This window comes from Podarcis raffonei, chromosome 4 (genome assembly GCF_027172205.1).
Source record: "Podarcis raffonei isolate rPodRaf1 chromosome 4, rPodRaf1.pri, whole genome shotgun sequence".
NCBI classification, from domain to species: Eukaryota; Metazoa; Chordata; class Lepidosauria; order Squamata; family Lacertidae; genus Podarcis; species Podarcis raffonei.
The window spans coordinates 2,530,056-2,543,820 of NC_070605.1; the positions used below are offsets into that span (position 1 = coordinate 2,530,056).

At 43.1% G+C, this 13,765-nt stretch overlaps 1 protein-coding gene across 1 annotated transcript in view; it reads left to right on the forward strand.

The window, feature by feature from the left end:
* Positions 1-1,813: 1,813 nt before the first annotated feature.
* Positions 1,814-13,765, forward strand: part of LOC128412161 (zinc finger and SCAN domain-containing protein 31-like) — a 56,967-nt gene continuing 45,015 nt past the window's right edge. The window contains exon 1 of the mRNA XM_053385025.1: positions 1,814-1,889. The gene's annotated coding sequence lies outside the window, so the exon portion shown is untranslated. The remainder of the gene's footprint in view (positions 1,890-13,765) is intronic.

The following is a 13,765-nucleotide window of genomic DNA, read 5'->3' on the forward strand; positions in this document are numbered from 1 at the left end:
GAGAGCTCTGCATAAGGACATCATGGAGGAGAATCGGGGGATCATGGCCTCTCTTGGTAAGGCTCCCTGTGGAAAATCAAAAAATGCCTCTATATGACGAACCTCATATATTTTCACAGAGCTCAACAGCGCCCCCTCCAACACCTGGGAACCTAACACCCCCACAAGAAACCTTGAACAGCAAATTGCAGTTTTTTCTGTGAACCATTTCCCTCTAGTTCTGTCTTTTTATACCATGATTCGGCTGGTCTGAACTGCCCAGGCCATCTCAAATGTCAGCTTCAGAGTTGTTAGGAAAGATAAGCAGCTACTATCAGGTTTTCTGTTTTTATTTTTGTTGCTATCAGTCTTGGGTTGACCAAAGAGATGACTGGAATTGGAGATGGAGGGGATGCCATGAGTGGGCCAAATAAAATCCGTCCCAGAGAAGAGCCAGGCTTATTGAATCTCAGGTAGTAGTAGCAGTGATGATAATAATAGTAATAATAATAATAGTATTTTTATTTACACCCTGCCCATCTGGCTGGGTTATCCCAGGCACTCTGGGCTGCTTCCAACACATGTATAAACATGAAACATAAATAATAACAATCTGATCCCATATAAAAAGTACATTAACTTTAAAATGAACATCTTACACTAGCGGCCAAAATTGTGGATACCTTTTGTGAAAAGTGCATTTCTGAGGTTTGATGGCTCATAACACCACTTTTTTTGGAATAATACCATAAAATTATATAGCAATGGAAAGATAATTTAATGAAGAATGTAATGCAAGAAATTTTATGAGGGAGTATTTATTAGAACAGCAGTCAAAAAGAAGAAACGTGAAACCTTTGGTAACCATTGGTAACCTTTAGCTTTAATTACGGCCTTACAACGCCTTCGCATGGAGTGAACCAAGTTTTTTTTTTTTAAATTTTTTTAGATCATTCCATCACTTTCTTTCATTTGCTGCTGTGCAATGCCACGTCAATGATTCATAAAACCACTGCCATCCATGACTTGATAATGGATGGAGGACTTGACCTGGCATGTGTAACAGAGACTTGGTTGGATGAAGCAGATGGGCCTGTCCTTGCCGCTGCTTGTCCACCAGGTTTCTCTTACGCACAGCAACCCAGGCCTTGTGGGCGGGGGGGGGGGGGGTTTGCAGTGCCATGGTTGGATCACTTCCTTTTTTTAAAAAAAAAATATTTAGGTTTTGAAAGGTTACAAAATTAAAGAAAAAGAAAAGAAAAAAGAGCAAAACCACGGAAAAATAAAAACAATTAAGAAAAACAAATCAATCCTTCCATAACTTATCTTTCATTTGCTTATTTCCCGGACCTCCTCACACCTCCCTTTTTGTATTCCAATTCAATTTGTTAGTTCAGCAAATCCTTCCCCTCTTTGTTTGTCCTAATCTTTAATCTTAAAATAATGTGTAACATTAAATTTTTAACTATTAACAACCCCTTTTTTCATTCTCTTTATAGCGTTATAGCTAAAAACCACATAACTTTTCATCCAACATCATTTTAACATTCATTAATTTTGCAATATTTCTGTAGATAGTCTTTAAATTTTTTCCAATCTTCTTCCACCAACTCTTCTCCCTGGTCTCGGATTCTGCTGGTCATTTCTGCCAGTTCCATGTAGTCCATCACCTTCATCTGCCATTCTTCCAGAGTGGGTAGATCTTGTGTCTTCCAATACTTTGCAATAAGTATTCTTGCTGCTGTCGTAGCATACATAAAGAAAGTTCTATCCTTCTTTGGCACCAATTGGCCAACCATGCCCAGGAGAAAGGCCTCTGGTTTTTTCAGGAAAGTATATTTAAATACCTTTTTCATTTCATTATAGATCATCTCCCAGAAAGCCTTAATCCTTGGGCACGTCCACCAAAGGTGAAAGAATGTACCTTCAGTTTCCTTACATTTCCAACATTTATTATCGGGCAAATGATAGATTTTTGCAAGCTTGACTGGAGTCATGTACCACCTGTATATCATTTTCATAATATTCTCTCTTAAGGCATTACATGCCGTAAACTTCATACCTGTGGTCCATAACTGTTCCCAGTCAGCAAACATAATATTATGTCCAACTTCTTGTGCCCATTTAATCATAGCGGATTTCACCGTTTCATCCTGTGTGTTCCATTTCAACAGCAAATTATACATCCTTGACAAAGTCTTAGTTTTGGGATCTAACAGTTCTGTTTCCAACCAACTGTACACACATCAACACTACCAACTTTCACCAACCAACCCACACCCAACACTAACATTGACCACTCTATATATACAGGTACAATTTGGTGAAAGGTTGCATGAGTCATTGTAGGCCGCTGACTCATGCTGACTTAGTTCTTTTAGCATTAAAGAAACAGCGGCCAAATTTTAGCCGTGACACCCATTAATGACACAAATTCATAACACTAGCTGGGTGTTTCACGGTCAGTGTAATGCAAGTAGGATGTAAATCTTCTTTGATTCTTCTACTCCCGTATTTCATGACATCACTACCAAGCAAGGAGATTTGGGTCTCATCGCTCCAAATAACACTGTTCCATTGTTCCGCTGTCCAGTTAACGTGGGTTTAATCTTTTCAACCTTTGCGTGAGAGAGAACAATGGCTTTTTCCTTAGAATTCTAGCATTTAGACCAGTCCTTGCAATCAACTTCACATTACATGGCGCCATGTCATCCTGTATACACCCAGATGATTTTCTTCTGTCACGTGGGCACAGTCTCTCCATTCTTCGATCATCACTTGCTGTTGTGCACCTTTTCCCGCCTTTACCAGTCTGGTTTTGGAGTGAATGAGTTTCTTCTTTTTTTAAAATAATTTTTATAAACAGGCCAATCACATCACATTAATTCCAAATAACAATAATTCCAAATTACATAGCCAAATTTTTTAATTTTTTTGTTGGGGGTACCCATGCGTCAAGCTCCGAAAGGGATCCGATCATCTCTCTTGCTGCTGCTTTAATTACACAGTTCTGTCAAAATAATATTCACAGTTCTGTTCAATCTTCTCTTTGTTGTTTTCCTCAACTTCTTGTTGTTATCTCCTTTCTTTGTGATCTCTGATAATCTCCACAAGCGGGTTGAAGACAAACATCGTTATTTTCTGTGTGGATTTTACACTCATCCAAGAGCCATAAAAGTAGACAGGCGCCATTTCAACACCTCCGTACAAAACATTCCGACAGTCTGTCCTGATCTCCCCAGGCCCGCCGCTCCCTCATAAATTTTCTCAGGGGGCCCTGCTAGGCCGAACCCACACTCCAATATAGTAACAGCCATAGTCCTCCTCCCCCTGGATTCCTGTGGCGAGCCTGCCATGATAAATCTCTTTTTATAACTGCGTCACAAAGGACTTACTTTCGTTTCCCGATGCTCCCATAAGCCACGTCCTTGCATAGTAACTAATTTCCACACAGTTCTCATTTCTGCTGCTTGTGATCAGTAATTGCAGCAATTCTTTTTTTTGGGGGGGGGATTATTGGATACTCACATAAGACAAAAAAGAAAAGTTTTTCTCCCCCCTCCTTTTCAGTCTTGCTCCGACATACCGATCCTTTGATGAATCTTCTTCTTGATTTATTCCTCTTCTTGATTTATTATTAAGTCCAGCCCGTCGCTCCTCTTCCCAGAGATCCCTTTAGTTAGCAGTCCTTATTCCCGATCATCGCTTGAAGTATGTGCGTTTGCTTCTGTTCTGATTGTTTATTTTGAGCTCCTGCAACTAGCTGCACAGATCAAAGATAGTGTCCAGGAGAGCCGACCCACACGAGGCCTTTTGTGCCTTGTGCCCTCACCCCCTATCGAATCTGGGGGTGAATTATGGGCACAGCAGGCAAGGCAGCATTCCCCATTCCCTTGGGGTAACGAGGGATAACAGCATACTCCCATAACAGCTTCTTAATTACCTCGTGTGAGCCGGAGAGATGGTATTGTTGGCCATCTTCCGATGCGCCCCCTAGCGGCCCCCCAGTGAATGAGTTTCTTATACCTCTTCAAAAATATAGAAAGGCCAGCTTTGGTTAAGTTTTCCCCAATCTTTCTTCTAATTTCTTCATAACTGTAGCCTTGTTCACTTAAAAGTATTAGTTTACATCTCTTTCTGGGTAACCAGTCAACTCTTTGTGCCATTTTAAAATTTTTATTATGTTCTGCAAACTCACTAAATGAAAGAACACGAAGAAACCAGCCAACTTGATAGCAATCAAATAAGACACTGACAAAAGTCAACCTAAGCAAGTAGTGCTTCTGCTTCCTATTTCTGGTTATTTGGCTATAATTTTTGATAGAATACAGCTAATTGTACTTTGTTGCATTATGTTCTTGCTCAAATTATTTTTCCACTGATATATGATTTTATGATATTATTCCAAAACAAGTGGTGTTATAAGCCATTAAAGCTCTGGAATACACTATTTCCAAAAAGGTTTCCACAATTTTGGCCACTACTGTATATCAAACAAAGCAACATTCAACAACTCATCAGAATCTAATAATAAATATGTTGGTTAATGACAAACAACAAAGGTAATAAACACACACTGAACTCCCTTCCGTTCTTCTTTATTCGTTCCTGAGGCTCTAATCCCTTTTTTTCTCCATTGCAGATTGTGATGAATTGGAAATTGAGAACAAAGGTGACCACAACAAAATCCCCAGAAAGGAGAAGCCACATAAAAATTTGGAGTGTGGAGAAAGCTGCAGTCAGAGCTCCCATTCCACTTCCCATCAAAGAAATCTCATTGGAAAGAAACCCTGTCAGTGCGTTGAATGTGGAAAGAGCTTCAGGAAGAGATCTGACCTCACTTCCCATCAAAGAATTCATACAGGGGAGAAACCCTATCAGTGTGTGGAATGTGGAAAGAGCTTCACTAATAGCTCTGATCTCACTTGCCATCAACGAATTCATACAGGGGAGAAACCCTATCAGTGTGTGGAATGTGGAAAGAGCTTCAGTAAGAGCTGCAATCTAACTTCCCATCAAAGAATTCATACAGGGGAGAAACCCTATCAGTGTATGAAATGTGGAAAGAGCTTCAGTAAGAGCTGCAATCTCACTTCCCATCAAAGAATTCATACAGGGGAGAAATCATTTCAGTGTGTGGAATGTGGAAAGAGCTTCAGTACCAGCCACAATCTCACTTCCCATCAAAGAATTCATACAGGGGAGAAATCCTATCAATGTGTGGAATGTGGAAAGAGCTTCAGTCACAGCCACAATCTCACTTCCCATCAAAGAATTCATGCAGGGGAGAAACCCTATCACTGTGTGGAATGTGGAAAGAGCTTCAGTCACAGCCACAATCTCACTTCCCATCAAAGAATTCATACAGGGGAGAAACCCTATCAGTGTGTGGTATGTGGAAAGAGCTTCACTCATAGCTCCTCTCTAACTTCCCATCAGAGAATTCATACAGGGGAGAAACCCTATCAGTGTGTGGAATGTGGAAAGAGCTTCACTTATAGCTCCTCTCTCACTTGCCATCAAAGAATTCATACAGGGGAGAAACCCTATCAGTGTGTTGAATGTGGAAAGAGCTTCACTGATAGCTCCTCTCTAAATTCCCACCAGAGAATTCATACAGGGGAGAAACCCTATCAGTGTGTGGTATGTGGAAAGAGCTTCACTCATAGCTCCTCTCTAAATTCCCACCAGAGAATTCATACAGGGGAGAAACCCTATCAGTGTGTGGTATGTGAAAAGAGCTTCACTGATAGCTCCTCTCTCACTTCCCATCAGAGAATTCATACAGGGGAGAAACCCTATCAGTGTGTGGAATGTGGAAAGAGCTTCACTTATAGCTCCTCTCTCACGTTGCATGAAAGAATTCATACAGGGGAGAAACCCTATCACTGTGTGGAATGTGGAAAGAGCTTCAGGAAGAGCTCCAATCTCACTTCCCATCAAAGAATTCATACAGGGGAGAAACCCTATCAGTGTATGAAATGTGGAAAGAACTTCAGTAAGAGCTCTAATCTCAATTCCCATCAAAGAATTCATTCTAAGGTCAGAAAAACCCTTCATTATAGACTTCCGGTTGGCTGGCCTATAATGGCGGACAGGAGTTCCTTCGCAGAAAGGGCACCAGTGCTTTGAAGACAGGGGAGAGTCGCTAGAGCGCAGTGGCGCCCCTAAAAACCCTCAGATCAAGCGTTCTGAGGACCTGGAGTTCGTGCAGGTGCTGGGAATGACTCCCCTGCTCCCTGTAAGCTCTAAAAAAGAGGGCCGAGTGAGAGCGGGGTTGGAGATGGTGGCACTAGGGAAACAATTCGCTTCCTTCAAAGCGCGAAGCTCTGAGTCCTGCGATCGTGAGCGGCCAATTCCTCCAAGGGGAAAATTTTTTTTTGGACTATCCCTCTTGGAAATCGTGAGTAAAACGATTTCATTTGGAACATTGAATTGGGAAGGAAAGGGATTTAAAAACAGAGGTTGATCCCTTTTACTGAAGTAAAAACGAAAGCAGCTAACATTACCAAAAGCCGCAACTTTAGTCTCATCTTTTAGAAACTTTCAAGTCTTTCCTATATCCCCTTCTAGCAGGGGGGGGGGGAGACAAAAAATAAATTTCCCTGCAGAAGAATTAGGGATTTTTCCTGAACTGTTGTATCTTCTTTGTGGAAGCAGACCTCCCGGGTGAGGGGAGGCTAGACTCCATTGTGACGCAACAAAGGGAAAGGAAGCTTTCAACTTTCGTTTTCCACTTTGGAAAAATACAAAGTAACCACAGCCGCCAGAGCTCAACAAATACCTGGAACTCTGCAACTAAGTTAAAGACTTGAAATAAACTTTTGGGGACTTGTTTAAAGGAGAAAATAAAGACTTGTACTTATATTTACTAGATTGAAAGACTGTGGTGAGGAAAGACTCTTACTCTGGAGTGGGGATTTTTGCAGCTGGGAAACAGTCTGCTTATCCTATTGTCTCCCTCTTTTGACTGTAGCTGACCTTGGGGGGGGGAATAAAACTATGGATGGGGGTGACAAAGGAGACAAGACAGAAAAGTCAGAGAGACTGCAAAGAACAAAAATTAAACCAAGAAGAGAATCTAGAACACCAACATTTGAAGAACCAGTAATGCAACTTCTTCAGGAAATTAAAACAGAAGTAAGAGGGAATAAAAAAACCATTCAAGACTTGAGGAGTGACTTTTCTGAACTGAAAGAAGACTTGAAGACAGTGAGGTCCAACATTACCCCACATGAGGAAAGAATTACACAACTGGAAACGGTAAAAAATCGGGATTTAGAGACTGTCCAGCAGCAGGCGTTAAATTTGATTGCGTTTATGGAATTAAAGAAGAAGGAGGCTCATCTGAGACTGAGGGGAGTGGTCCAGAAGGAACAGGATAACTTGAAGGGTTGGCTCATTGAGGAATTTTCAACTTACTGGGAGATCTCAAAAGAAGAATTGAATTTGTGGATTGATAAAGCATATAGATTTGGTCCTAAAAAGGATTCTAAAATCACACATGACTGTATGGTGATTTTTAAAATAAAGGAACAAAGAGGCATGATATTGGGACATCACTATAAAAAAAGTTTAAAGATAGATGGGAAAGCGGTGATCTTGTTCAAAGAGGTCCCACGACATTTTTTATCTTTGAGAAGTAATTATTCAGATCTGGCAACTGCCCTAAGGAAGAAAAATATCTTCTTCAGGTTAGAATTCCCAGAGGGTCTTTCCTTCAAATTTCAAGGGAGGAAACAGAGAATCAGAACTGTAGGAGAGAAGGAGAGATTTCTTTAGAAAAACGCAAAAGAGCTCAGTTTGGAAAGTTCCCCTTCTCTGGCTGTAGGGGCTGAAGGACCCTAAAAAATTAAGATGTCTTTAAGAATTTACTCCTGGAATGTTAACGGCTTAAATTCCCTGGAAAAAAGAGGCCGAGTTTTCCATACCTTGGCAAGAAACAATCTGGATATAATTTGTTTACAAGAAACCCATGTTACTAGACTACATAGAAAAAATTTACAGAATAAAAAACTCAGACAGGACTTTATTTCATCAGACAAGGTAAAAAAAAGAGGAGTGGTGTTTTATATTAAAGAAAAATGGAACCCCAAGCTTTTGTTTAAGGACGAGGAAGGGAGATACATTGTGGTTGAAATTACAGCACAAGGCGACAAATATCTTTTATTGGGAATTTATGCACCAAATGATGGAAAAGTGGACTTTTTTAGGAACTTGGACTTGAAGCTCAATGAATATTTGGATTACAAAACAATATTGATGGGGGATTTGAATGGAGTAGTCTCCACATTAATGGACAAATCACAAGAACAAAAAGTACAAAATGCAGGCAGACTTCCAAAACTGCTTTTTGAGATGGTGGATAAATATGACCTGTCAGATATATGGAGACTACGAAATCCGACTGAGAAAGATTACACATTTTTCTCAAATTCCTCCCAAACATTTTCAAGAACCAATTATTTATGGATTACCAGAGATTTAACTCCAAGGGTATCAAAAATTCAAATATGTCCTAGGACATGCTCTGATCATAATGTAGTGTTATTGGAAATGAAATTGTATCTGCAGGGTTCCTTCAGATGGAGGATGAATGATGGGTTGTTGAGGAACGATTTGGTGGTGGGAAAGGCCCAAAAGACTCTAAAAGATTACTTTGAATTAAATATAAATACAGAGGTAGAAGCAAGAGTCATTTGGGATGCTAGTAAAGCTGTTATGGGAGGTTTCCTCATACAACCAAATGCTATAAAGAAAAAGATACAAAATGAAAAAAGGAAAAAATTCTTTCTCAAATAAAAGAGAAAGAATAGAATTTAAGATCAAAGCCTAAAAGCCAACAGATACAAAAAGACATTAAAGCTTTGCAGACTCAATTTTCTCAAATTATAAATCAAGAAATAGAATGGAAAATAAAATTAATGAAACAGAGAAATTTTGAATCTGCAAATAAATGTGGAATATTGCTGGCTTGGCAATTAAAAAAGAGACAGAAACAAAACACGATCACAAATATTGTAATGGAGGGGAAATCTGTGGAAAACCCTAGGGATATTAGAAAATGTTTTCAGAAATATTTTAAACAACTGTATAAAAAAGGTAAAGAGGATAAAGATAAAATTGAGCAATTTCTTAGAACAAATGAAATGCAGAAAATTCCCGGAGATAAAAGATCATTACTGTAATGGTTCTAGGGGTTGCTCGTGCGTAAGCCTGTCCCAACACCTGGCTGGGTTGCCTGAGTGAACCTTTCCTGCCCGGACAGCCACTCACCCGTGGCTGTCTCAATCGCTGGCAGAATCCGTCAGTGGGCGTTTCTTAAACTTCTTCCAGCAAAGAAGTTCTTTGACGCCTAGTCTCCTCCCACTCTCTCTGCGCAGAAGCCTTCTGCGCAAGGAGGGCGTAGGCAGGGGAGGACCCTTCCTCTCCCCGCTGGTCCCCGGCAAGGAGTCACAGGACCGCCTCACCGATTCCCCCATCTGCCCCCCTTCTCCACTGGAGCTACGCTGATTCCCTTCCCCAGAAGATGGGCTGCCTCTCCCACTCCCGGGACGCTCTCTGGGATCCCCTCGGAGCTTGCTCTCTCCCTCCGGCACTGATGGCAGTTCCCTGACAACTACTCAATGACACGATTACAAGACAGGAGGTAGAGATAGCAATAAATCAGATGCCATTGGGCAAAGCCTCGGGACCAGATGGATTATCTGCCAAATATTATAAAACTTTTAAAGATTGGTTAATTCAACCTTTGGCAGAGGTATGTAATAAGATACTGAGAGGGGAGAGGGCTCCTGAAACCTGGAGAGACACATATATAACCTTGATACCAAAATCTGAAGAAGATAGATGAGATGTAAAGAATTATAGACCAATCTCATTACTTAATGTGGATTATAAAATATTCGCAAATATTCTGGCTAATAATTGAAAAAGTCTTAACAGAATACCGTATTTTTCCCTCTATAACACGCAGATTTTTTCTCCTAAAAAGGAAGGGGAAATGTCTGTGCGTGTTATTGAGCGAATGTGTGGTCCCTGGAGCCGAAAAATCAGGCAAAAATCAAATCGCGCTTCACGGAGAAGGGAAACCTGAAAAGAGGAAGCGGCTGCTTTCCTGCATTCTGCCTCAGGGTCTTACTGCCCACCCTCCTCTGTTTCGTTGCTGTGTTTGCTGAAACGGAACAAAGAGCAGGGAAAGCCCCTCCCCTCCAGGCAAGCAGAGGGGAAAGCAGAGTGTCGTTCCTTCTAATTCCTCTCTGTGCTCCGGTGCTGCTGGGGGAGAGGGAGAGAGAAGGGGGGAGGGAGAGAGGGGGGGAGGGAGAGAGAGGGGGGGAGGGAGGGAGGGAGAGAGAGAGAGAGATGGCTGGCTTGGGTGGGGGGAAACTTTTGCCTTTCTTTCCTCCCTCCCGTTAAATCCCTCTCCTGCATTCTTAGCCGGCTGCTTCTCTGCACCCCCCTCTCATGTATCTTCTTTGTTTTTCCTTCGCTCCCCACTTAAAATGTGGTTACAAAGCATAGATCCACATGGATCCTCAGGATCTTTGCATTGGGGCACCCCAAATTCACCATCAGATCACATAGCATGTCCATGGCTACAGCCTGCACCAGAAAAATCATGCACCCACTGTTGCCTGGGGCTGCAATGGTGCAAAAACGTGGTTAAAAAGCATGGATCCACATGGATCCTCAGGATCTTTGCATTGGGGCACCCCAAATTCACCATCAGATCACACAGCATGTCCATGGCTACAGCCTGCACCAGAAAAATCACGCACCCACTGTTGCCTGGGGCTGCAATGGTGCAAAAACGTGGTTACAAAGCATGGATCCACAGGAATTCTCAGGATTTTTGCATTGGGTCACCCCAAATTCACCATCAGATCACATGTCTGTGGCCACAGCATGAAGCACAAAAATGATACATCCACTGTTTCATTCAGAATGTTTTTTCCCTTGTTTTCCTCCTCTAAAAACGATGTGCGTGTTATGGTCAGGTGCGTGTTATAGAGCGAAAAATACGGTAATTAAACGGCTCCCTAATTTAACTGAGACCATGGGCTCTTGGGAGCCTAAGGAAAGGGTTGAGCCTGGTTTGTCCTATGCATTTTCATTCTCATATTCTTCCAACTGCACCAACCCAACAAAATCTCGACTACTTCCTCTGTTCCTTACACATCTTCCTCCTTGTGTCCTTCCACGCCGCGATCCCCATCCTCTCCCTCTCTGTTCCCTGAATCCATCCAGCTGTCCCTCTGTTCTCCCTGTATCAGGGCATTCCTGCTTCCAATGAACTTCCTTTCTGCAAATGGCACACTGATTCCTTCCTAGCGGCTGTCCTCTTCCTCTTCCCCGTCCCTGACCAGAGCCTCTCCCCTGGGCACCTGCATCAAACGCTGAGCCTTGGCTGATAGCAGCAGCAAAAAACCCCGGCTTTTTGCTTCAATTCCCGAACTCGGTCCTTTTTAATTTCTACATCCCGGTTCACAAACACCTTCTGCGCAATGGTTAAGAGCTGTTCTAGATTTGACCCTTTGAATCCCTCCTGCCTTTGCAATTTTTTTCTTATGTCCTGGGCGCTTTGAGCCACGAAGGCTGCATTGACCATTTGCCTGTTTGCTGGGGCTTCTGGGTCAAAAGGGGTATAAATCCTGTATGCTTCCATTAAACGTTCGAGAAATTCAGAAGGGGAATTCATCAGGTTTTTGAATCACCTCTGCCACCTTGGAAATATTGGCAGGCCTTCTGGCTGCCCCTTTTATTGCTTTTAAGACTTCTTGCTGGTAAGTGCTCAGAGCATCTTTGTCTCTATCAGGATCCCATCCTGGATCTGAAAGGGGGTATCGGGTGCAAACCCATGCGTCTGGATTTGGCTCTGTAGATGGTACCTCTGCTCTAAGATTTTTCTCTGCAGTGGCATCTATTCTTCTCCTCTCCTCAGTGGTGAAAATGGTCATTAAAAGATGCCTGCAATCCTGCCATGTGGGCAGATGGGTTACCATGATTGAGGCCATTAAATCCTGCATAGCCTGTGGGCAGGGTGTGGGTTTTCCAATTTAGCAAATCTGTGGTTGTGAATGGAACACACTGCATGGTTAGTGTACGCGCTGGCCACGGCCCTCTAGGTTGCCCCTGGGCATCAGTGGGTCTTGGCTCTTGTGGTCCCAAAACTGCACTCAAGGGAAACATTGGAGCTGGGGCACCTTTCTTATTTCGGAGATAATATCCCCCCTTATTTAGGTGTGGCAAAGGAGGAGGGCTTGGCCACAATTGTGAAGAGCTGGGCACATCACTTTCTCTCATTTTTATTACTAATTTCTGTCCAGAATCAGTTACTGCATCCATTAGTCTCCATAAATTTGATTTTTCATGCATAGCTGAGGTGCTCATTGAATTGCTAAATTCACCCCAAGCTGACGCTGTGGATGTTTCTCCAGGCTCTGCCCCCCTCCCACCGCTCCTAATGTCTCTAAAGCTGAAATGTCCGTGTGAACCTTCTCTTCGGGGGGGGGGGGGCGTTCACATAGTTTGATTTTGTACTACAGCTTGGGCAGGAAGGGAAGGCAGATCCTGAAGGCTAGGTGCAGCTGGCAATGATTGTAGGCTGGGTGCGGCTGGCAATGATTGTCCTGCCGGAGGTATCGGGGCTGGAGGTGGGGGCACGGCTGGGGGCGATGGTAAAGTTCTAGCTGACGGAGCATAGGGAGGTGGAAAAATTAAATTCTCCTCTTCAGGATGCTCTCCATAAATCTTCCTGGCAGGGGCTGGAGTTTTAAGTCCTCCTATATTTTTCCTGGCTTCCTGCCTCACTGCCAAAATTCTGCAGCTGTCTCCTTTGCATTTTTTCATCCAAGAAGAGCTTTTCATGCAAATGTTGTACCAAGGATCAATATAAGGGAATTGGTCAGTATGAGTGTCTGGCTCCTTCGTTACAGAAATCCAGACTAGCCGGCATAATTCCACATCAAAACTGCCATTTGGGGACCTGCCTAGGCCAGTTTAACTGGCAATGCATTCTCAGGGTCCCGGGAATCAGTCTGACCCCATAGTCCTCCGAGAAGGCTTTTTTGAAATTTGCTATCATGCAATCCAAAGGGGTGCCTGGATTTCTGGCTTTTGAACAATTCCCCCCCCCCCCATCGGTATGTCCCTTGTGAAGTGCTTTGGACCAGACAGATTCTCAAAAAACCCCACACGCTTCCCCCAGATATCCGACCGGGACGCACTCGCGTGGCCCGCAACTGCGATTATGGGGTCTCAATCAGTCTAGCCCTGCTCCAGTGGGTCTTAATGCACTCTCATCTATCCACACAGCACTTCACCACACAGTTTCCAAACCCTTACCCTTTTCCTAAGCTCACCCAGGTTCTCCCCACAAGGACCTTTTCCTTTTTATTTGGGGTTACTAGTGAGTGGCTGAGGTTGATCAGACCTCGTTAATTACAATATTGTTTTCCTTTCTACTCACCCATATCCTCTTTCTGGTTTCCTGCGCGCTTTCCCGTCACACGTTCAATTTCTCCTCACAGTTCGTTGCCACGGCGGGCGGGGCGTTTGAGTACGATGGAAAGCTGTTTCCCTCCTCGGAAAAGATGTCCGATGGCGCCTGGGGGAGAGCTGGCAGTCCAGCGACGCTCACCCCGCCCGATGGGCAAGGGCCTGTGGTTAAAATGATACCCCTCTGGCCTGCAATCCTAGTCCGCCACCAGTTATGTTGCAAGGATTTTAAGATGCCAGTGACCAACTCAAATAGAGTCTAAGAATTGACAGACGCAGCAGTGGAGAA